This window comes from Rhinopithecus bieti, unplaced genomic scaffold, assembly GCF_001698545.2.
Source record: "Rhinopithecus bieti isolate Rb0 unplaced genomic scaffold, ASM169854v2 scaffold_18624, whole genome shotgun sequence".
NCBI lineage: Eukaryota > Metazoa > Chordata > Mammalia > Primates > Cercopithecidae > Rhinopithecus > Rhinopithecus bieti.
The window spans coordinates 642,053-666,692 of NW_016809607.1; positions in this window are offsets into that span (position 1 = coordinate 642,053).

The following is a 24,640-nucleotide window of genomic DNA, read 5'->3' on the forward strand; positions in this document are numbered from 1 at the left end:
AAAAAAAAAAAAAAAAAAGAAAACAAGAATCTTTTTAGTACTATCATCTTGTTTTACTCAGGACATTGCCTGTGTTCATGGTTAGGAGCTTTATTTAATTTTTTAAAAAAGTATAAATTTACCCTTTTAAAATTTTGAATTAATTCATGGTAACCTTAATATATAATACACATTCTTGTTTATTGAATATAAGATGAGTACTCAAGATGTCCATCAAATTATTTTGGTCAGTTTTAATTTTTGTAGTGTTTAAAGACAAAAGGGTAACTCCTTTGATCAAAAGGTGTATCAATCAGCCAAAGCTACTTAATAAATGATATTAGATCACACAAAAAAGTAGCATACAGAAAATAATGCAGAGGAAATATTCAACAGGTTTGTTAACACTATCCTTTCAAAAGTTAACACAACAGAGTAGAGTTATTCTTCAACTAATCAAAATATTATCTAACCATGGGCTCCACTAAACAAATGGAAAGGAACAATCATTCTGGCAATTTTTCCTGAATGAAGGTTTCTTATTACAAGTGGACACAAGATAATACAACCCCGTAGAAGGTGGGGCATACATACTGAGCAAAGGTGGTTGTAAATTCCCACTTTCCTTTCAAGAGTGAGAATAATATAAACACTGAAGAAAAATATGGTCCCATAGCTTTTCATTGGAAAATCTCTTCAGACATGCAGAGCTGAGGCATCTGGATATCAACCTTGCAAAATCCCTAGAGGTAAGAATTTTGCTATTACCAAGCAATTCAAGGTGTCAAAAAGTCACCTAACTAAACTTAACACTGCTTTGTTTGAATCTCAAGTTCACATTCTATCACCAAATGACCATAAAGAAACTATACATGTAAATAAAATGATGAGTAGAATTCTGCTACATTTTTCTTAAAGTATGGTTTTAAATGCATTTCTAAGGACAAATGTAGAAGGAATAGGGTATAGCACAGTACAGTTGCTCTGAAGATGTAGCGCAGGTATCATCTCTTTCTGGAAAATTCCAGGACTTCTTTTATGAGAGCAGGGCCTATTTTATGTTTACCTTGACATATTCTAAACATTCCAGGACCTAGGATAGTGTCACACACTTGGTAAACATTCATTAAATATTATTTGAATTAAATAATCAAGTTCTGCTAAAAGTTTTTCACATTTAGCAGAAGCCTGTTTTAAATATTACATTCCCTATTAGGATTCTGACTGCTTCCTATTGCTAAGCTTGAAGGGGCAGTGAGATTGAACATGGAAATGGAGGCTCTAGTCTCAGCTCTGTGACTACCAAGCACTTAAACTTTTGATTCTTTAGTTTCTTATCAGTGAAATTCAGGATTGGATTTATCGCTGAGATTCTTGACAGCTATGATACTCTGATTCTTAGATTCCTGCTATTCTCATTTGTAGTCAGCCCTTTTCTGTCAGCCTAGTTGCAACTCTAAATTGTCACTAATATCTAACATTTACTAAGCATTTATTTGCGGCATGCATACTATCTCCTATAATACAACAATCCCATGAATAAAGTTTTTACAATGCTAACATTGGAGCTCAGAAAGATGCAATATTCATCCAAGAGATTACATTAGCCATAAGTGGCATACGTAAGATTCAAGCCTTGATCTTCCAGTGACAATTTCCCCCACTTTTTCCATTGTGCTGCCCAATATTAACTGCGGCTCATTCATTTCTGTACTTCTAATAGGATAGCATTGTAATTTCTAAAATAGAATTCCTCAAGGAAACAACAGGACCCTCCAAGAGGAGACTTTCTAATTGTAAGTCAGTGACTCTGAGTTGTTTTATCATCAGACCTGATGGGGTTCTTCTGATCTCCCATATCTTTTCTCATCCTCTGGTGCCCAGTGCCATGCATTTTCAACTGCAGTTTCTGGACAGATGGCCGATGGACCCTTAGGCCATAAAATAGTCTACTCACACAAGGACTGAACTTGTGACCTCAGCGTTATTTTCACCGTACCCCAAACAAGTGATTTAAATAGACAAAGACAGGCCTGATAAGCACTACATGAAATAAAACACAACCCCAAGATGTGTAAATATTTATCATTTGGTCCATTTATATTTTAATTAATTTCATTTGTTTATTTCAGACTTGTACTTTGTAAAACAATGCACTAGAAACTACAGAATAAATGCATAGTCTGGATGGACCTCTAGAGCTTACAGGGTATGGGGAGAGGGGAAACACGGAGCCTTACCACAGGTCCTAAGACAAGCCAAGTGCCAAGAAGTGCAAAGTCTGAAGAACCTCATTCAGATGTGAGGTATCAGAAAGAGCTTTGTGAGGTGACCCTGATAACCTTTCACTCCTCCCCAGTTCCTTTCCGTATCTCTATTTTTATGATCAGGAATAGTTCAAATCTTCAAAAAGGCTCTTTAACAGCCTATTGGCACTCATACCAAATTCTTAATTGGATCTCCTTGCAATGGTCCTGGCTTGACCTTACTCCACTCTGTATTGTGAACTTATTTTTATCTACAGATCCAGGTGATTTCCAGTGTGATGCCTATTTTTATATGTCAACTGAAGTAGGCTAAGAGGTGCCCAGAGAGCTGGTAAAACATTATTTCTGGATGTCTTTGAGAGTGTTTCTGGAAGAGGTCAGCATTTGAATAGGTAAATTGAGTAAAGAAGATCCATGTCACCACTATGGGTGGGGATCATTCAACCTGTTGAGTGACCAAACAAAACAAAAAGGAGGAGGAAAGGTGAACTTGCGCTCTCTGTGTTTGAGCTGGGATATCGATCTTCTCCTGCCCATGGTTATTGGCTCTCCTGATTCTGGGGCATTCAGACTCAGACCAGTACTTATTCCAACAACTGTTTGGTTCTCAGTCCTTTGGACTTGGACTGAATTACACCAATAATTTTCCTGGTTCTCCAGTTTACGGACAGTAGAGAGTGAGACTGCTCAGCATCCATAGTCAAGCCAATTCCTAATATATTCTATTGGTTCTATTTCTCTGAAGAACCCTGAGTAACACACCCAGTTTACTCATTTCATTTAATTTCCCATTTACTGGTTTCTTTCTCCTCTGAGTACTGACTGGACCTTTTCTTCTTTAATTTCGCTTTTACCCCCTCATCTTTTAGTTATACTTCCCCTGCACTGTATTTATGATCCTACTGCTGTTCTATCTGTGTTCCTTAAAACCTTTGCTCCAGAGTTCTCTCCAACTTCTAGAGGAGCCCAGAGATTTCACTCTTAATCCTTTAGAATATTAAAGCACTAACTGCCTTAGAACAGAAGCTCCAGAATATACAGTGTTTTGAAGAGCCAAATTTAAGATTTTATTTTAAAGGGAGTAAGGAAGCTCAGCTAAGGATTCAACCCAAGGTAAACTTGACCAGTAAGTTGAGACTATCAGGTAGATTTTGACTTTCATCTAATGGTCAAAAAACTGAGGGAACAGAGTGTCATGGAATGGTTTTCCCTCCTCATGAATCGACCACCTCCCTTCTCTATTTGCTTTTCCTGAAAGTCTCCTTTAACTCTGAGGTTCTGTAATACTCAATGTCAATCACGCTGGGTGTAGGGACAATGTAATAATGTGTTTTATTGCTTTTGTTGTCTACAAATGTGATGGTTTCTTTTTAGGAATTTACTTCATAAAATTGTTTTTTAAACCACCAAAAGAAATATTTGTAAGTGTAGAAGGATTTAGAAAAGAAGACAATTCAATATTGTTCAGTAAATAGTAATTAACAGACTAGCCTCTCAATCAGTTCTAGCTCTTAAGTTAGTATCCCCAGCAAGCTACAAGTAATATTTAAAATTAAGTTTAACTTAATATTACCATATGTGTCCAAATTCTTAAGAATATTCTCAACCTCTTATTATAAACTGCTTCCAAAATTCTATCTTAATATATCTGATATTTTGGGATTTAATTTAGGCAGGTCATGCCACTGCATATATTTAAATGTTTCTCATCTAAGGTTTCTATGAAGTAACGATGACTTAAAAAGTCTATAATGGTAAAAATAAGTGACATTTCTACCAATAACTGCATTATTAATCACAGCATAACTGAACCGTGATTTGCTAGAAGATTGTTCTCTATTGCTTTGGCAATAGAATATGGGGACCTACTGAAATTCACGTCAACAATTCCCCCATAAAGTTACAATAAGCTTAACAGACTGTCTCTCCAGGTCTATAATGATGACTGGAATAGGAAATTCGGATAGCACAAGTGGTCGCTTCTTAGGCTTCCTGCCAGATTTTGAAAACCACTATAACAAGTCGGTTCTGCCAAGTAAGTGAAATCTGAATGCTGGCTAAAACATTTGGAAAAAAAAAAAAAAAAAAGAAACCCATGCTGACTAATAGGCGCTAATGTGTGAGTAATAATTAGTGCAATTAAGTGACTGGCGCTGTGCGGGTGAAATTTTCAGAATACAAAACATTAATGTAGGGGCTTGCATACACATAAACAAAGCTTTACAATGGGCTAATATAAGCTGTGATATATGGAAAAGTTTAATGGTGAGAAAAAAATTGTGGAAGTCTCATTGCAGGTATGTTAGTGTTAGATACAGAAATTCAATGGATATAAATCATTATTACAATCTTATGTAATATTCAAACGTGTGACTGTGTGTATGAGTGTGTGTATGTTTCATATATCCTTGGATATATGGAAAACAGGTTTTGAAGGCTGATAGCAGGTTTAGTAAAACTAAACTGAAGCATATGAAGTTAGAAAATGTTCATAGCTATGAAACCATACTACCTAGCTGTCTACTCAGGTTCCTATTTATCCCTCTCTACCACCTGTACAACCCCCATCTCCTTGCCATATATCCAACTCCATTCTTCTATTTAAATCTATCCAAATAAATGTCTGTCATCCTTCTCTCTCTCTCTCTCTCTCTCTCTCTCTCTCTTCGTCTCTCTGTTTCTCTCTCTCTCCGCCTCTGTCTGTCTGTCTCTCTCCTCCACCCATCATTTATCTGAATATATAGGACTAGTTTCCTTGGTAAATAGTACAGAATTATAGCTGAGAAAAACCATGGACTTAGTTCATCTAACATGGGGAATAAATTATTATTCTCTCTTAGAAATACTGCTATGTCAAGGTCAGGGTTGAGGTCATTTGCAAGGCAATGCAGAGGACAGCATGTAATTTACTAGCCAGAATCACTCACAGCTGATGGGAGGTAGGAATAATCTTTCCATCAGAAATCCATACTCATTTAGCTTTCATAAACAAATGCTTGTAAAAGTATAAAAAATACTGGGTTGTGAGCTTAATTAAGAAGCATCAAATTATCCACTTCTTTTGTTCACTTTTGGAAAATGTATTTAGTAGCTGATGATTAGCGACCTGCGTGTTTATTCAACAGGAATAAGGAACTCTAAATCAACATGTTCTAATGTGCTGTCCTTTGCAAATGAAGACAACATTATTGATTCACAATCAACGGCCATGTATTTATTTCTTCTTTCTTCTGAAGGGTTAAAGTATTGATGGCAAGTGGACTATCAACCCCAGTTTCTTACATTGTCTAATTTGTGACCTATGGCTTTAATCTAATAAATAGCTGTCCAGCATAAAACAAGTAGCTCTTGATTGTGAAACAGAAACAGAGTAAGCACAGTATAATTTTTTTTTTTTTTTTGCTCTCTTTACCAAGTGTCCTGGAGAGTTTTAAAATGTTCAAATACTCACAAGTTTCAGTATTTTAAAACATTTTTATTTGATGATGCCATTCACCACTACCCCTTGCTATATATTTTCCATATATGCTCTGTACAATAAGAAATGGACCTCAGAAATACAGAGGGAGAAAAATGACACCAACAGGAACGAATCTAGAAGATATTAAAATAAAATACCCTACAAGTAGAATTCATCTGGGCCTGCATACATAAGTAAAATTATGGTCTGAACTCTGTTAGCACAACTTGATATTTCAGCCCATCCTCATCATTTCATTCTAATTTTAAAACAACATGATTCCTTTCTTCAATTTGATGGGTCCTCCTTCTCTGTTCTGTATCCTGTATCATTTCGTCTCTTCCTTGACATAGGCATTCTTTTAGTAAACACTACCCTTGGCAAAAGGGATTTAATGACAAATTAAATGAGCCCCCAAATTCCCTAGTAGAAAATATTGACAAAATAGATAATTCTCTATTAGATACAATCATATATTTATTTAAAAATCGTGCAGTTATTTCATAGAAGGAGCTCTCAATCCATGCTATAGGTAGAAAGCAAAAGGATTTAGGCAGATGAAAAAATGCTTCCTAGGGGATCTGTTCATATTTATGCCTGAATTTCAAAGCTCTTCTTCTATACTGACTTTTTCTGTTAACATGCTCAAGTATTTCCTGTGCTGAAACAAAGAAAATCTTCTCGTCAATCCTATATTTCTCTTTGACAAATACCCTAGCTCCTTTTTCTCCCTCATTCAGCCAACTTTCTTCTCTGCATGGTTTACACTGTGTCTGTGTTCTCAACTCAACTCACTGCCACCTAGCTTTCAATTTCTCTACATTGCTGAAAATTTTCTCACTTTGTCACTTTTGATCTCTTTTCTTTTTGAACCCTCTATTCCCAGGAATTCCATGGTATATATCACTCCAGGTTCTTCTCTTATCTCAATTCCAAATCCTTTCCTCTTTAAAAAGAATATTTTAAAAACCAGTATTCTTGAGTTCTCCGGTCTAGCGTTTCTTCTTAGTCTACGTATTGTCCATAGTGATCAATCTGTCTCTCTCTTTCTCTCTCTCTCTCTCTCTCTCTCTCTCTCTCTCTCTCTCTCTGTGTGTGTGTGTGTGTGTGTGTGTGTGTGTGTGTGTGTCTGAGAGAGAGAGAGAGATCCATTCTCTTGGTTTTAACTATATATTTACCTACATATTTACGTACATATTTACATCTTCCAAACACAAGCCTCGACCCCTTTGGCTCTCCTCTGAGTTTCAGAATCAAATACCTAAATGTTGAGAACTCTCTACTTGGAAGTGCCAGAGACATTACCACATTTCCAACATGGTCCAGAATTTATCTCATCACCTCTTCCTTGATTTACAATGGGGTTACATCTTGATAAACCCATCGTAAGTTGAAAATATCTTAAGTAAAAAGTGAATTTAATATACCTAACCTAGCAAATGTCATAGCTTGACCTAGCCTACCTTACATATGCTCACTGCACTTACACTTGGGCAAAATAACTTAACACAAAACCTATTGTATAATAAAGTGTTGACTATCTCATGTAATTTATGAAATACTATACTGAAAGTGAAAAACAGAAAGATTGTATGGGTACTGGAAGTACAGTTTCTACTTAATGTATATCATTTTCATACCATCGTAAAGTTTAAAAACTGTAAGGTTGAACCACGACAAGTTGAGGACAGTCTATATATACAAGTATATAAATATGTATAAGTTCATGTGATTAATGTCAGGGGTATAAAAATAATTTGACTGTACATTTAAGTTGCTTTTATCTGTGCCTTAAATTGGTATTCTTTTTCTTAAAGAAGACTCTCAGTCTTCTTAGAGTTATCTTTGTTTTACAGATATTTAAACAGAAACACATGCAATTTAAATAACTTTCCCAAGGCCGGTTAAGTGGTAGTAATAATGGTCAAAGATTCTAATCCAATTCTATTACTTTTAAAATATTAATTGTTTTTACTATGCCACAATAATTCCATATATAACCACTTACAAAAAAGAAAAAATATATAAAACAGTTTTTTCACTCCAAACCAAGAATCAGTATCACTTCATGATCAAATGGTGTTATAATATAAAAAAAGAACTTTGGTGATTTTTAAAACATTATTCTCACTTAAAATGCTCTATGTAAATTGAAATTAGTTGCAGATATTATTAGTACCTACTGATATAAACCATATGTTTTCTTAATACTTTGCTAATGCAAATTTCAAGGATTATACTATGATATCTTAGTAAATTGTATTAAACACATTAATGGGAATTATATTTTTAAATTTGTTTGTAAATCTTCAAAATTATCAATGTGTGAAGGCAATCTGTTCTTCACACTTTACTCTTGAAAGTTGATATTAGCCTTTTTGAAAGCAGCTAAAAGGACTGAGGTAATAATAAATTAGAAAATGAATCACTAGAATAATAATTAAAATGGCACCCAACTGAAGTATCATGACAAAACATGGCATGACAGGTAGTGAAAATTAAAAACCAAAATTAATCAAAATATGAAATAACCACCAATAATTAAAGTCCCTTGCAAAAATTAAGGATAGTTACTATTTTAATGATCAAAGAAACCTTAAAGTTATGAAATAGTACATTATAATACAACCCACTACTTGGTGGCAGCCAATTCACAAATATTCATGTTGAAGGAATGCAGAAAATATTTCTTACATCTTGAAAGCTAAATCCAAATAAAAGCAAGCTAATAAGTAAATTTGATGACAGTTATCTCTTCAGCATTATATAAATTAAAATTGTAAATTGAATTTCATCTATTGACTAAAGAAAATATTTTGGAGTAAAATCAAGAAATAATTTTACCTTAGCGTTAAATAGAAAAGCTTTTGAAGTGGGAAGCATAAGAAGGAAGTAAATGGTTCAGTAGTTTGACCTTTACAGTTTTTTTCATCTTTAGAAATACTTCACAAAAATATGTAACAAAAGCAGTATTTGAAAACATGAAGTTGCCCATTTATTTTTAAACATAGTGAATACTGACTGTATATGGAATAGAAATGAGTATGTTTTTGAGCTGGAAGGAGACAATGATAAAAATATCTAATAGCCAAAAGCAGAGGCGTAAGAAAATCTGAAATGAAACTGAATGAAGAAAAGAAGTTACAGGCTCAGAAGATAATGTGGCCTTTTAAAATAAAAATTTTTTGAAACCTATATTTTATTTCAATAAATATTGACAAGAAAGGAAAAATAAAAAATTCTAAAGGGATATGTTAAACTTTCTCCTAAGCATAAGTAGATACATTCCCAAATCTTTAGATCATTCTAAATATCATAATGAGTCCCTAGATGGTCAAATATATGAGATTTTATAGGAAGCATGACTTCTTCAAAAGATGGAGAGTATTCAACAGGTGAAAATAAACCTTAAATAAAAGGCTTAAAATTCTTTGAAGGAGCCATATGTGATAGCAGGAAAAAAAAAAAAAAATCTATTGATGAAAGTAGCAATGGTTTACATTACAATAATTATTAATATGCATTTTCATCAATTCTAAGCTCAAAATACAAAAAAAAATCTGCCTCATTTAAATTAAAATTCTATCTAGAACATCTTAATCTCAGTATACACAAGAATCTCAGCCACGTGATCTCAGCTACTCTATCACTGAAGGCCAAAAAGAGTGTGTCACATCTCTAGTCAGGTATGAATGTTAAAGAAAAAATTATTTTAGGCAATAGTTGATTTTTTTGGGCTTTAGGAGAAATCACATCAAAGATACTCCACAGAAAACCCTGAAGGCAGAGATAATAGTAAGAAATGAACAAGTGACGGGAACTAGGAAGAAATTATCTTTCTTTACTAGGAAATTATTATTATTTTAAAATAGAGGATAAAAGGAAGAAAGCATTGTTCATTATGGTATAATGCTTGTTGTTATGGTTAGGTTACCATGGACTGTTCCAAAACCGAGAAAGCGCAAAAGTTAAGTGATATATGAATTATATAAAATGGAAGTCAGAAATAGAAAATGGCAGGAGGCAAAAGAAACAGGAAGATAATTACACTGGGACTGAACCAGGTGCCTCCCACAGCCAATTCTCAAAGCATTCTAGTATTTCTTTTTAATTGTTAAGGGCACTTGGGCCTACAGATCTCAAAAAGCTGAATTGGAATGAGCAAGTCAGACTTTGGCTACAGTTGTCACGAAGATGAAAGGTCTAGAAATGATTTAAAGTTCATCAAATCTCCATTTCTTCCAAGAACTTCACATACCCATCTTAAGAACTTTGCACTCATTGTCAGAAGAATAATTATATGGTCTCCTTTGTTCTTCTCAACTTAGTCAAAGGTCTCAGGGTATTTATTTATCAAGACTTTTCTAATAAATTACCAATTATTTTTAAACCATAATATTATATTCCAGATTTGGTACTGATGACAATTTCCACTCTCCCATAAATTCAGTATCACTGCATGTAGTCAAAATTATCGTACTCCATTTCTTATGCAGACTAAATAACCCCAGTAATTTTGCATTATCTTATTACCATCCATTTTTAGCTCTTTCATTATTTCCATTTTTCTCCTCTATGCCTTTATCAATTGATTAAAATATGGAGTTCAAAAGCAGATAAAATGATAGATTTTAAGGGCTTAGTCCATGTTGGATATAGGAAGTCACTTTGCAGAGTCTTTAATGTTGTGTTCTTATTTATGCATCTTCAAGACCAATAATCAGTTACCTGCGGGCATTACTGACTCCTGGTTAGTTCTTGGGTCTTTTTAAGCCATAGTGCTCTCGTAAATCATGACCGATTTTATATTTGTGAAGTCATTGTCAGGTTTCTTGTATTTGAGAATTTAATGTCATTCTCTGCCTACCAACACTTCCACTTATAAATCTGTTCTCCAGCTATGTGCACTGTCGTGTTCATAGCAGATCTGTGCTCCAAATTTTAATAAAACCAAATAAATTTTAAATCCTTGGTACTCTCCTTGAAGAATCTTCTGATTTCACATTAAGTTATTGGTCATTATTTAATCTCTAGAAACTTAGAACATGCTTTCGATATTTGGAAGTAACATGAGCCAAGTAAAAACTTTCTATTGTGTAGATGGTTCTGTCTATACCCATCAAATAATAAAGATACAGGCTTGTCATTTATTGTTCGGTATTACACATCATCATTCTTTATGTGACAGAGTTTGCTTTTAGCAAAACATTATAAAATATTAAAAAATAATTTACCAGTGCGTGATTGCCATATTATGGAATATTTGCAAATTCATCTGAATAGCTCTAACTTAATTTTACACTACATATATTATTTAAAATTCTATAAAATTTATAGAGGATAAAGTCTTAATTTTAGTGAATTCTAAATAAAAACTCAATTGATTTATTGCTATTCACCAACGTCTGAGTTCACAAAATATCCTGGAAACAAGTGAAACAAGATAGTTTTTAGAAACTTTAAGAAAACAAGAAAAAAAAGAATCTTTAGGCTCTTTAGAGGATGGAAGTGGGGAAGTAGTTAATGGGGATGAAAGAGCTGACTGTTCACAGGTGCAATGAAGTGCCTCAAAATGCAAAGCAAAATTACATATAGCTGTCTAATACTGACTTACTACTGCATATGCTCTTGAGTTTTCACAGTTTTTCTCATGAGTTGTGACAAGATGACAACAAAACTACTGCCTTAATTACAGGAAGATTGGAAGGTGTGTAACAGCCCCTCAAGATGACTGAAGAAATTTCACATGCAATACAAATCTCAAGACTAGCATTTAAATATGTCTAGATAAAAATTTTAAAGCTACATGGAGACTATAATCTTGATATCTTTATCTGCTCTTTGATATATGCTGTTGCTTATGTTTTGAACCAGAAGCATACTATCCTTTTTTAGTAAAATATAGATACATTTTCTGAAAATTAGTTACAAACCCTGTTGGAAAACTTTGTTTCCTCACAAAATTATTTAACACAAAATCATGGATGATATAACATGACGCAGTTCTGATGATGTATTGTTTCATCTAGTGGCTTTAAGATTTTATTTGTTAGGCAGATCTCACACATGAGGAAAGTTGTCCTCAGAGCCAATTTGCGGAGTTCTACCCCCCTCAGTATTTGAGGATGCTGTTTCTGATCATGATTGCTCTCCAAATAAGAGTGGAAGAAGAAACCAATGTACAACACTTTGCATGTATAACGATAGCTCTTTAATTTCCAGGACTTTTAGACTTGTCAGCTACCCAGATGTTTTGTTGTAAAATACCAAGTCACTTCTGATTGCTGAATACTAAACTGCCCAGACAGTTCCATGGTCCCCCACCCACGCCAGGTGGTTGGAAGTTGAGCAGCTGAGAAACCTTAGAGTATTCCTATTTTTTCTTTGCCTGCCTTTGCTTTTCTTGAGTTCACTGTACAGCAGTGGCTTAGATCTGGCTGTCAGTCATTCTCCACAGATCTTTTACCAAAAGAGGTTCTGCTGTGATGAGCAGCAGCACTTCTGTGCTGGTAGATTGGCTGAGTTCCAGCCCTGATTTTGAATAAGCCTGTCTTACCAGTGAGCAAAAATGTTGCCCATGTCTGGGCCAGTGACTTGAGAAGAAAATTTTGGGCCTAGGTTCTAATGAAGGCACAGTTTTAACTAGAGCTGTTGGACACTACATAGGGACTATCCCTGTCCTCTAAACACAAAATCATACATTGTTACTGGGGGTTCAAATGCTTGCCACAGGAATTAGGATAGTCCTATTACTGTTAGAGGAACAAAACTGAAATCACAAACAAACCTCGAAAGAAAGTAGATCATTAATTAGTGTGTTCTGTGTTCTGTGTATTCAAAAGGTGATGGAGTTCACCTCGAATTCTTTCACATGTTAAAAGGTAAACTCAGGCATAATAAAATTTTAAAGAGTTTATTTGAGCAAACAGCCATTCATGAGTTGGGAAGAACCAAACTGAAGGTAGTTTTGGGCTCTGCTAAGGAAACTAAAGGGGAAGTTATTTAGAGGGTGAATACAGAAATAAAGCAAAGAAAATAGTTGATTGGTTATACAGTTGCCCTATTTGGTCTATCCTGATGGAAAGTTTCTAGTTATATAAGTTAGTTGGCAGCTTCTGATCGGTTGAGCTTAAGTTTGGGGTGTGTGTGTGTGTGTGTGTGTGTGTGTGTGTGTGTTTAATATAGGCATTTACAAGAATTAGCCTAAATTAACTTTCACTTACATTTTCTAATTAAGCAAGGATGAGGTTGCTTCCATGGCTTAACTGACTTTCTCTGCTCAGAGGATTCTTAAGCCTTGTCTTCATTTTATTTTAACAAGTTCCCACTTTTGGTCATCCTCTCAGTTGAACTGTGAGTGTAGTTAACTATTTAGTGTTACTCCTCATTAACACGTGTTGTTTGTCTTTCTATGGACATCCAAGGATGGCAAAGCAGTTTTAATCATAGTTTTAAATGATGATTTGAGTTTATGTCATTTTTGTTGTTCAGTCCTCATGGGGAGCATCTTGTGAATCAGTAGCTAATGACAAGTGTTAAAGACTCTTGAGAGAATATGATAGACAAGAGATATTGTCATTATGATTAACAAGAGGATAATACCAAAAGTTTGAAAAATACCCCAAAACAGAGATTCCCTGCGGTCAAGATTTAGCCAATTAAATAAATCAGTGGAAGAAGTACTACCTATCTGATCAAAATTTTGCATCTGATCTTTAAGATTTTTTAAATTGTAGGTGACAATTTCTGACTTCTCCTTTTGTCTGTTAACTTCGGCTGGACCCTGTATCTCAGATAAGTTGGATTCCTCAGTATGGATACGTTGTCTCATTTTCCATTCAGAAGTAGGGTGAATGGTATCTAAAACTGCTAAATATATAGGGCAACGGAACAGAGTAGAAAATCAAGAAATAAATTCATGCGTTTACAGTGAACTCATTTTTGACAAAGGAGTCAAGAACATACATTGGGGAAGAAACTGTCTTCTCAACAAACTGTGCTGGAAAAACTAGATATTCTTATGCAGAAGAATGAAACTATTTCTCTATCTCTCGCCATATATGAAAATCAAATCAAAATGGATTAAAGACTTAAATGTAAAACCTGAAACTATGAAACTAGAAGAAAACACTGAGGAAATTCCCTAGCACATTAGACTGGGCTAAGATTTCTTGAGGAAGACCTCAAAAGCATAGGCAATCAACGTGAAAATGGACAAATAAAATCACATCAAGCTAAAAAGCTTCTGCACAGCAAAAGCAGCAATTAAAAAAGTGAAGAAATAATCTACAGAATGTGAGAAAATATGCACAAACTATTCAACTAACAAGGGATTCATAACCAGAATATAGAAAGAACTCAACTCAATAGCACAAAACAAATAATCTGATTAAAATGTGGTTAGAAGATCTGAACAGACATTTCTCAAAAGAAGACATAGAAGTGGTCAATAGGTATATGAAAATTACTCGGTGTCACTAATTATCAGAGACATATAAAAACCAACCACAATAAAATATTATCACCCAACATAGAATGGCTATTACCAGAAAGACAAAAAATAATGGATGCTAGAGAGGAAACAGAGAAAGAGGAATGCTCATATACTCTTAGTGGGGTAGGTAAAGTACTACCGCCACTATGAAAATAACTAACCACTATGGAAGTTTCTCAAAAACCGAAAACTAGAACTACCATATGATCCAACAATCCCATTGCTGGTATCTATTCAAAAGAAAGGAAATCAGTATATCAAAGAGATATCTGCACTCCCATGTTTGTTGTAGCCACTATTCATAATAGCCAAAATATGGAATCAAACTAAGTGTCCATCAGCAGATCAATGGATAAAGAAAATGTGGTACATATGCACAACAGAATGTTATTCAGCCACAAAAAGAATGAAATCCTGTCATTGTCAACAACATGGATGGAACTGGAGATCATCATGTCAATTGAAACAAAACAGACACAAAAGACAAATATTGAATGTTCTCACTCATATGTGGGAGCTAAAAAATATTGATCTCATGGAGGTGGAGAGTAAAATGATGGTTACCAGAGGCTAGAAAGGATAGTGGGAAATGGGAAATTAAGAAAGGTTAAATAATGGGTGCATAAGTACAGTGAGGTAGTAGGAATAAGATCTAGTGTTCAGTAGCAAAGTAGGGCAACTACAGTTAACAATAATTTAGTGTGTATTTCAAATATCTGGAAGGGTGGTTTTAAAATGTTCCCAACCCACAAAATGATAAATGCTTAAGGTGATAAATATACCAATTACCCTGACTTGATCATTACATATTGTATGCATGTATTAAAACATCACGTGTGGCCAGGCACAGTAGCTCACACCTGTAATCCCAGCACTTTGGGAGACTGAGGTGGGTGGATCACCTGAGGTCAGAAGTTTGAGACTAGTCTGGCCAACATGGTGAAACCCTGTCTCTACTAAAAAAATATATAAAAGTTAGCTGGACATGGTGGCAGGCGCCTGTAATCCCAGCTACTCAGGAGGCTAAGGCAGGAGAATCTCTTGAATCTGAGAGGTGAAGGTTGCAGTGAGCTGAGATCGTGCCATTGCACTCCAGCCTGGGTGACAAGAGTGAAAATCAATAACAAAAAAAAAAAAAAAAAAAAAAAAAAAAAAAAAAAAATCACACATACCCCATAAATGCATGAATTATTATATAACCAGAAAATTAAAATTAAAATAAATAAAATACTAAATATACTAATAATAGCTAAAACTGAGTATTTATCATAAGCTAAGCACCCTGTTGACTTTTTACTTGCATAAGCCATGTCTAATTCTCACAATGTTATACCCATTTCGCACATAAAACTAAATGGTCCACAGTCACACTATTAATGATTAGTTAAGCTAAAATTCAAACCCAGATCACCTACATTTCAATGTCCACATTCTTTCAGTACGCTAGACAACCATTACCAATGTAGCACTGCCTTTGCCCGAGGGCTTTAATGAAGCATGGGCCCTATAATGGCCCAGCAAGTGTTTCTGGGTGTCTCTCCTGGAAACTCTGCTCACCTTTGGTCACAAGATCTAGTTTCTCTCCTTTTTTTTTTTTTTTTTTTTTTTTTAATCATTTGTGATTCTTTCCCAGGAGTGGTCTTCTTGCTTTCAAATTTCTAGAAGGCTACTTCACAATTGACAGTTTCTTACGGGCAGGGCCTAGGTCTTTGTTCTCCATATTACTAGTTTCAAGGAGAGTATCTAGCATATCCCAGGTATTCATCATACACTTTTTGAATTTACAACTGAATTGACTGAATTGAATTAAATTGAGACGTGACTCATGGACACACAAGGTAATAAGATAAAGTGATTCAAAAAATACTGATGCTAGTGTCATGAAGACCTGTCTTCAATACCAGCTTGAGCAAGTCACCTTACCTTTCTGATTTTCTGTTATCACATTTATAATAAAAGAACTACAATTCTTTCATAAGATGGTTGTGGAGATCAAAAGAAAAGCAAGAAGAAAAATCCAGCATACTACCTGGCATTTTTATAGGTCCTCTGTAATGGCTCCTCTCCCAATTAAACTATGTGCTACTCTCATGGATTGCACATTAAAATCGTAGTGCTTTTCAGATAATCAGTAAAGTTCAAAGTGTAGAAAAGACGAGAGCTGTGTAAAGTAAGAATGGCCTGAGAGAACTGACCAAGAGCAGGCTCACTTTCTTTTCTGCACGTTGGTTCCTTTTTGTTCATCACTGATCTTGATCCATCTCCACCTTCCTTTTCCCAGTCCTTCCACCCAATCGCCTTCCTGGGGCTTACAACCTCCTCCTTCTCACTAATGCCAAAAAAACAAGTTTTGATATTTTCACCTCTTAGAATCTATCTTAAATTGCTCTGCTTTTTCTTCTCTGTCCCCTCTGGCTTGACTTTATTTCAGGCCCCATCGTCTCTCTCCTGGTCAACTGTAACAGCCTCCTGGTTCCTGCTTATTTTTGGGCTTTCAAAACAAATCAAAATGAACAAAAACCAACCAACTTTCTCTCTTCAAAATGCTATGAGTATAAAGCATCTAAATCTACTGGATTTAAATCTGCATTGATAGTACTGATTTCTCAAACTATCACCTTATATCAGAAGAATATTCTGGGAGGAAAAGTTTTATTTTCAATTTTATTTTTGTCATAGAAAAAAAATCTTTTTGGGCCATGTCCCCATTGTTAAATTCAGAACCTGTGGTCACCATATCTGTGAGCTACCTTGTGCCCAAGAAAAGGGCAAGAAAGTCTCTTGCTCTTTCCTCTTCCTGTGCAAAATGAGTTATCCCTATCCGAGTTCTCAGACTTCAGAGATCTCCATTCCAAGTCCCCAGCAGTCCACACTAGTACAGCTGAAGAACATTTTTTTTTTTTTAAACAGGTGTAGGTGTACCAGCCTTAAAACCAACAATGATTTGTAACATTGATTCTTTGGGAAAGGGCATTTGGGATCCCACATCACCACGTAACAAATGAATTTTTGTAACAAAACCAATTTGTAAGTTGGAGGGTGCATTTATTAGGAATGAAATAATAAATCAAGGATTCATGGGAATGAAATAATGAGTCAAGGATTCATAGTCCTAACTTTACCATTGCTAGAAGGGATAGAATTGTGTACTACCTGTTTAAATGATGAGTAGAATGGGAGTTCTTCATATAAAGCAGCACTTTGGAATCACTTTCTTTGACTCTGTTTCAGCTGTCTGCCTAATAAGAAAATTCTGGAAATCTCTTTTTTCTGACATTTACTTTTTTTTTTCTTCACCAACACTCAGTAAGATTTCATTCTAGACCTGAGAATATTATTTGCTTCTCGGTAGATTCTGGTGGTAATAAAACATTACTCATTTCTCTGCTTTATTTCTTTAAGACGCAGAGCAAACATGCAGTAAGTGATAGCTCTGTTCAAACGCCACTTTGTGAAACAAGTGAGTGAGTCTCATGACCCCCATCTCATCATGGTGAAGGGGAATGACGGCAAGAACAGGGCAAGACTAAAAACTACATGAAGGAATTTGAATCTCTTGAATTCCTTCAAAATATTTTAGAACAATTTATTTTGTTTTCTGGGGACACCATGAATGTAGAAGCTCTTTCTTGTTGATTTTAATAAGAAGCAGAGGTTAATGTTGTGTATGATTATATACTGAGATTATGTAATTATATAAGATCTCTTTTGCTTTCTTGTTTGTTTTCATCTTTATTTTAAGATTGCCTTAATGAATCATATTTTGCTGAGAAATTATTTGCAGTATTCACCAAATGGTTCCCATGAGGAAAATGATGATTTTATTCACTACTGAAAATAGCAAGAATATTATTGTTTTCTCTAGATGAATGAAACAAGAGAATTCTTTCTCTGAGAGCATAATGCAAATAATGCCAACTCATTAAATCAAAGAGATGTTATAACTCCTATGGGAAAGCCATATTCTTTATTTCTGAAGTATTCCCAAACAAAAACCTAGATCTCAAAGCTAGTCACACCATGATCCATCATATCTTAGCTACTTGGAAGTCATCAGCAGTTTACCATGATTTATACTTAGTAACCATGTAAACACAAGTGACACTCCTAATTATAATGACCAATCTAGAATCATCTGGCTTTTTTTAAATAAGAAAAATTAGGTTAATAAAACAGTGTGTCTCTTTTTCACTATATATATATATGTGTATACATAGTGAATATATATATATATACACACACACACACATATGTATATTTGTTTGTTTTTGTTTTTTGTGTTTTTTTTGAGACTGAGTTTTGTTCTTGTTGCCCAGGCTGGAGTGCAATGATGCGATCTTGGCTCACTGCACCCTCCGCCTCCCAGGTTCAAGGGATTCTCCTGCCTCAGCTTCCCGAGTAGCTGGGATTACAGGCGTGCACCACCACACCCAGCTAATTCTGTATTTTTAGTAGAGACAGGGTTTTTCCATGTTGGTTAGACTGGTCATGATAAATATATTTTATAGATGTTACTTTTCAATTTGTTGCAACAGCAAGTTCAGGTACAGTCCATTTTAAAACATTTAAGAGTTTAAAATATTATACCCATTCTCCTATTATATTATTTATTTATGTGTTTATTTATTTATTTTTAGAGACAAGGTCAGGTTCTGTTGCTCAGGCTGGAGTGCAATAACACAATCATAGCTCACTGTAACCTCAAACTACTGGGCTCAGGAGATCCCCCCACCTCAGCCTCCCGAGTAGCTTGGACTACAGGTGTGCACCGGCGAATTTTTAACTTTTAAAAATTTGTTGTAGCAATAGTGTCTTGGTATGTTGTCCAGGCTAGTCTTGAATTCCTGACCTGTAGGGGTTCTCCTGCCTCAGCTTCCCAAAGCTTTGGGATCACAGGTGTGAGCCACCACGCCTGGCCTTATTATCCTTTTTAAATAAGCATTTCTGATGGTGAAAATACATGGAACATATGACCAAATTCAATGATTAGAATATATATAATGTTACTAAAGGATCGATGTAACAGAAAGTTAAGACTTGAGCTCTGATATAAGACTCCCTGCCTGAGTTCAAGACCCAAGTCTTCCTCAGATGTGCTGTGAGACAGTGATCAAGATACTGACCTCTTTTAAAATCTCTGCTTTTTCATCTATAAAATGTAAATTAAAACTACTCTGTGCTATATGGTTTTTGGGACAATTAATATGTTAAAAGAGCACATGGGAATATACACTTATATTGCCTTAAATTAATAATTTGCATTTTAGGTTGTTTTGGTATTATAGTAATATTTAATAGTTTTTCCTAAGATAAAACAAAAAAATAACATATCTTTATTTGTGGTTGAAGAAGTTACAATTTTAGCTCTTGACTCCAAGATGGTGATAATAGGATATTCTGCACTATGTTTTTTTACCTTTAGCAACTTAATTTTTAATAAACAATTGATACCTAAAACAAGTAAGTTATTTTAACATATGGTTAACTTTGCTAACTATGTCCATAATTTGTTTCACTACTTGTAAGAAAATAAGTACAGGAATTTATACCAAGGGACAGAAATAGAAAAGGAAAAGAAAATTCTTGCACAGTATATTTCATCTGATATGGCAAACTTAAACTTTGTAAATATGTTTATCTAGTAAAATCGGTTTTAATTCTTTAGTTGTGTCCCAAATATGAGCCAATAGGTTTAACAGAACATTGTGAAAAGGCACATTTTTCCATACCCTGATTTTCATCTGTTTTTTATAGGAACAAATGGTCCAGCAACCACTCCTGAGGCTGGCTGTCCTCAAACTAACTCAGCGATGCAGTCTCACATTTCTGAGTTTAGCAATCTGGAGACATATGGGGAATGTGTGAGCTGGTCAGCAATCAGCAGTGCTTGATTCAGTTGCAGAATATCAATTAAGGGAGAGAATAAGCTAATGTTCCTTCCACTAGAGAAATGACTAGAATATTATGTCTCCCTTAGCCTACTCAGTGACAGCTGACTTGTGCCCATGAACTTTGGTGCATGGACCTATTAGTTCAGCAACTTCAATAAGCTTTATTTTCAATAATGTACTCAAGCTGTGACTTTGCCATAATTTTCCCCACAGGTATTCGTATTTGGAGTGATCTACTATGTGTAGTGATATTGGCACACTCTATAACACAATCTTGAAATCGCCATACACAATTTACTAAAAGCTATGTGACTGTAAAGATGATCCCACTGTTAAGTGACTGAGTGCTGAGCATTTCTTCATTCATGACAGGAAAAAACACCTACCCTCTGAAATGTCTGGATTTTGTATAAAAAGATAGAGAGAAAAAGATGGAAGAAAGAGAGAGAGGAGAGGGAGAGAGCACACAGAGGGCTTATCCCTGTTTACATTTTCATCTTGTGTCTACCGGATTGATCCTCTACTTGATGTCAGCTCACCAGGCTGACAGCAATTCTAGCAGAGAGACAAGGAGTTAGAGGGGCTTTGATTCATCCCCTCCCCCTAACTCCCTGCCAGTCATTGTCTGCTCCTGAGTAAGCAAAGTGAATGTGGTCAGAGAGGTCTGGGGCTGCTGGAACTATGTTTTCCAATCTCAGGGGCAGCAACCTTCTCATCAACAAATCCATGCAAGCATTCGATGCATTATGCTGCTTTTTACTCACAAGTTTTGTACTTCACTGGAGAAGCACTCAGCCCAAATAAGATAATTCACCATGGAATTGTGTGTGTGTGTGTGTGTGTGTGTGTGTGTGTGTGTGTGTGTGTAGATAGATTGAGTGATAGATTGAGGTTTTTTTTTTTAAGCTTTCATCTCTATTTTATAATGTTAATTTTCCCCTTTCCCCATAGTTCTTCCAAAAACTGCTCTGTGATGTGATCACAAATACTCATGTGCATAAATTCCCATTATCATAATAGGAGCACTGCAGTGAGGCTTTTTCTGAAAATAAATTACTCTGTAGAATATATTAGGAGGACTAAACCCAAACAAGCTACATTGTGTGTTCTCCCATCCTGTAAGTGAAGCACTTGAAGATACAAAATCAATTGCATTTTTCATTTTATGTTTATTTTCTTGTTTTATTTGCTTCATATATGGTCCATCTATTCTCTCTCTCTCTCTCTCTTTCTCTCTCTCTTAAGATAGAAGACATTTCAATTATTACGTTTTTTCTTTCAAGTGCCTTTATCATTCTTTTTAGCTGCCCCTTCTTTTCAACACATTGTAGTCCATGTCAATAGTCTTGGCTGACTTCAAACACATGAATATGCATGTTTTTTTCAAAGGAAGAGAGATGCCCACCAGGCACATTTATCATGGGCAGTCTAAGGGTACAGAACAGGCTGAAAGTGTGGGGTCTATGTCCTGATATTGCATAGGCTTCAGTTAGTCACCCACTTTGTATCCTCTCTCCCCTTTCTAAAACCAGGGCAAGACCAGTATTCTTACAAGTTTTCCAAAGACGGTGTTAACACAGATGAAATAATCCATAGGAAAGCACTGTAGGCTTTAGGATAACAAAGACTATTAAATTCAAAATGATTCAAGTAAATTTTCTTCATTCTTGAATTTCTGGTAAATATTTGTTAGCAACTTTTGGGTATGCTTGTAGGTTAGTTAAAAAATTAAAACTACTAGGGAAGTAATTACAATTAAGCTGTATTCAGAAAGGTCACAGTTTTCCAATGACTGAGTTACAGCAGGATTCTACTCTTAGGAATGAAAGTTACTGAGAATATTAAAATCACCTTTAAAATGACCCAGAGGTAACAAGGCCTGTCTTGTTCTCCCGCTGTTGGTAACCACCATTGTCATTGATTCAAGGGTAGACAGTCAGCTAATTAAGAATTACCTTTGATGACATCTGGATTAATTAAGAAATGTATAAAATCTTACTTGATGTGTTTTAGAAACTGAGCTTTGAGGGGCTTTCTTTTGAATTTAATATGAGCTTGAGTTTGTGAGTCAAATGTATACATTAAAATATCTTTAAGTTAAGGTCGAAACTTGTTTAAGATTATGCTTGGCATGAAAGACATAAGGCAGCCTTAGCCCCTTCATGAATATATCATACAAATACTTTACAAGATCCTATGCATCTTGTCTTCTCCGAGGCCAGCTCCACTCAGCTTTTTACTGATTTATAAAAGAGACCGTCAGATATAAAAGTTGGTATTGGACCAAATAAAGAGGTTCATGAGAATTGTAGTCATTTTTCAGATGTGTATGTTACTTTTTAAAATGTGTTTACTCCATTGTTATCTATCAGGAATGGTAATTTTTTACACCAGTTCCAGCTCTTATATTGCTTATGCCATTTTCATGTCCTGGCTGGCTGGAAAGTGCCTGCATACTGGACTTTTCAATGACATACAGATAAAAAAGAAAATTCCCTCAAGTCAAGCAGAAAAGGATTTAAAACTCAGTGTGCATCCCTATTGGAGCAAGAGAGCATATTGCAAAAACAAAGAGTGAAGAGAAAATTCTATCCTTGGAAGCTTCACAACAACACAACCACAGCTTTTCATGTAATAGCGCCAACCTTCCCACTACAGCCATTAAAAAACGTAATGAAACAAATCACTTGGTATTCATCACAATTATGATAGATGGAATCCAATTGGACTAACTTGAGGGAAAAATCACATCTCAAAGTGGATCCATTTTAGAAAATAGCAAAGTGTGAGGAGTAGGGATAACCCTTATTTCCCATAAACAATATAGTCAGGCATTTGATCTATCTAAACCAATAGATTACTGTCTTGATATATCTTTCCCCTGCAATTTTGTCTTTTATTTTATTAGGCCCAGTGAAGAATTTCTTGCTGCCTGTGTGAATGAGAGAGCTAGTTTAGGACGACACAGAATGTAATAGTGAGATAAATACAGTGAAACAGTGTGAGTACCACTCATTCTTCACTCAGTAGGTAACTATTCTTGATTTCTGTGGTTTTCATTCTTCCATTGGGTTTCTATATTCCTACTACTTTCAGAAATCTCCAGAAGCATTAATAGGGGTAACAGTTGTCACAGTATTCAAGTAATAATAATAATGGAGACCTATATTGAAAGTAAATAGTACACTATGTTAAACAAGATATATGGCCAGTAGCTTTATGATACTCACCGGAGTCAGTTCTATATCAAAAATTATGCCCATGAGTTTAAGCATCTCCCCCCCCCACTTCAGAGGGAAAAAAATTAAGGCAGAAGGTGCTGAACTTAAATTGATTCACAGGACAAAATATAATAATAATTGTAGCTATCACTTCCTAAATACCTGTTATGCACCAGATAAGCACCCATGCATTATCTGAATCTTCACTGCACTCCTATAGTCTTTGTAGCTCTTTTGTAAACCTCATTTCATAGGTGAGGAAACTGAAGTTCACAAATGCTAAGAGATTTTCAAAAAAGCCAATGTACTAGTAAATTGCCAGAACTTGAATTAGAATACAGGAGTGTCTTTCTCAGAGTCCATGCCTTTCATTAACCAAGGTTGCTCAAGTTGGATAAGTCTTTCATCTTTAAGAATGTACATGCACATCAGTTAGCCACCCAGCATTAATTGTAATGGCAGTACTTATTTAGCACCGTAAGCTTAAAATTAAATTCTATCCTTTTGAAAGCAATGGGCACCAATGTATTCATCAACATAAATCATAACTGGTACTGGCATCCTATGGGCAGGACCTAGTTATAAGGTTGGCAGGCAGATCATTCAGAATTATGTATGTATTATCACTGAAATAAAAACATAAACTGGAAAAAAGTAATTGTAATAATATGCAACCTCTGAGAATATGATCTACATTCCTAGCTGGAGCAACTATTCTCTCTACCTTCCTGAACACAGGAGACACTTAGAGCTGAGTGCTGTGGCTGCATTTTGGAAAGTAGAAGGTGAAAATGTGCTGATTCTTCCGAACAGAGGCATGTTGCTTTCCTAAGACACACATCTTGCTTAAAACATGTCATCACTGACTCCTAAGCTAAATAGCTGCCATCACAACTTTAGAGAAAGTGGATTTCTATCCAGAGGGATATGAGTAGACACAAAAATCCAAGCCTGAAGGTATCTTTCCCTCTTTTTGCTTCTCATTTAAGTAGCAGACATTCTGAGAAAGCATGAATTTTAGGAAATGGCTTCACTGTTGCAGAAATAGCAGGAAAAAATTAAATAAATGCTTGAAATGCAAATGAATTTAAATTTCATTCATGGGCAACAAAAATCTAGTAGATGCTTGTGATAGGAGAGGGAAGTATTTCATATAAACTTGGGTCAAAGAGATTATTCTGAAGTAACACGTTGGCTTGACTGGAAAAGCGAGATGAGGCAAGGCACGGAGAGCCCTCAGAGGACAGGAACTATAGTGATTCTATGTTCTAGAAAAAGATGAGCACCTTGCCCTTTGCGGGTGCTAATAAATATTAATAAATGGGATA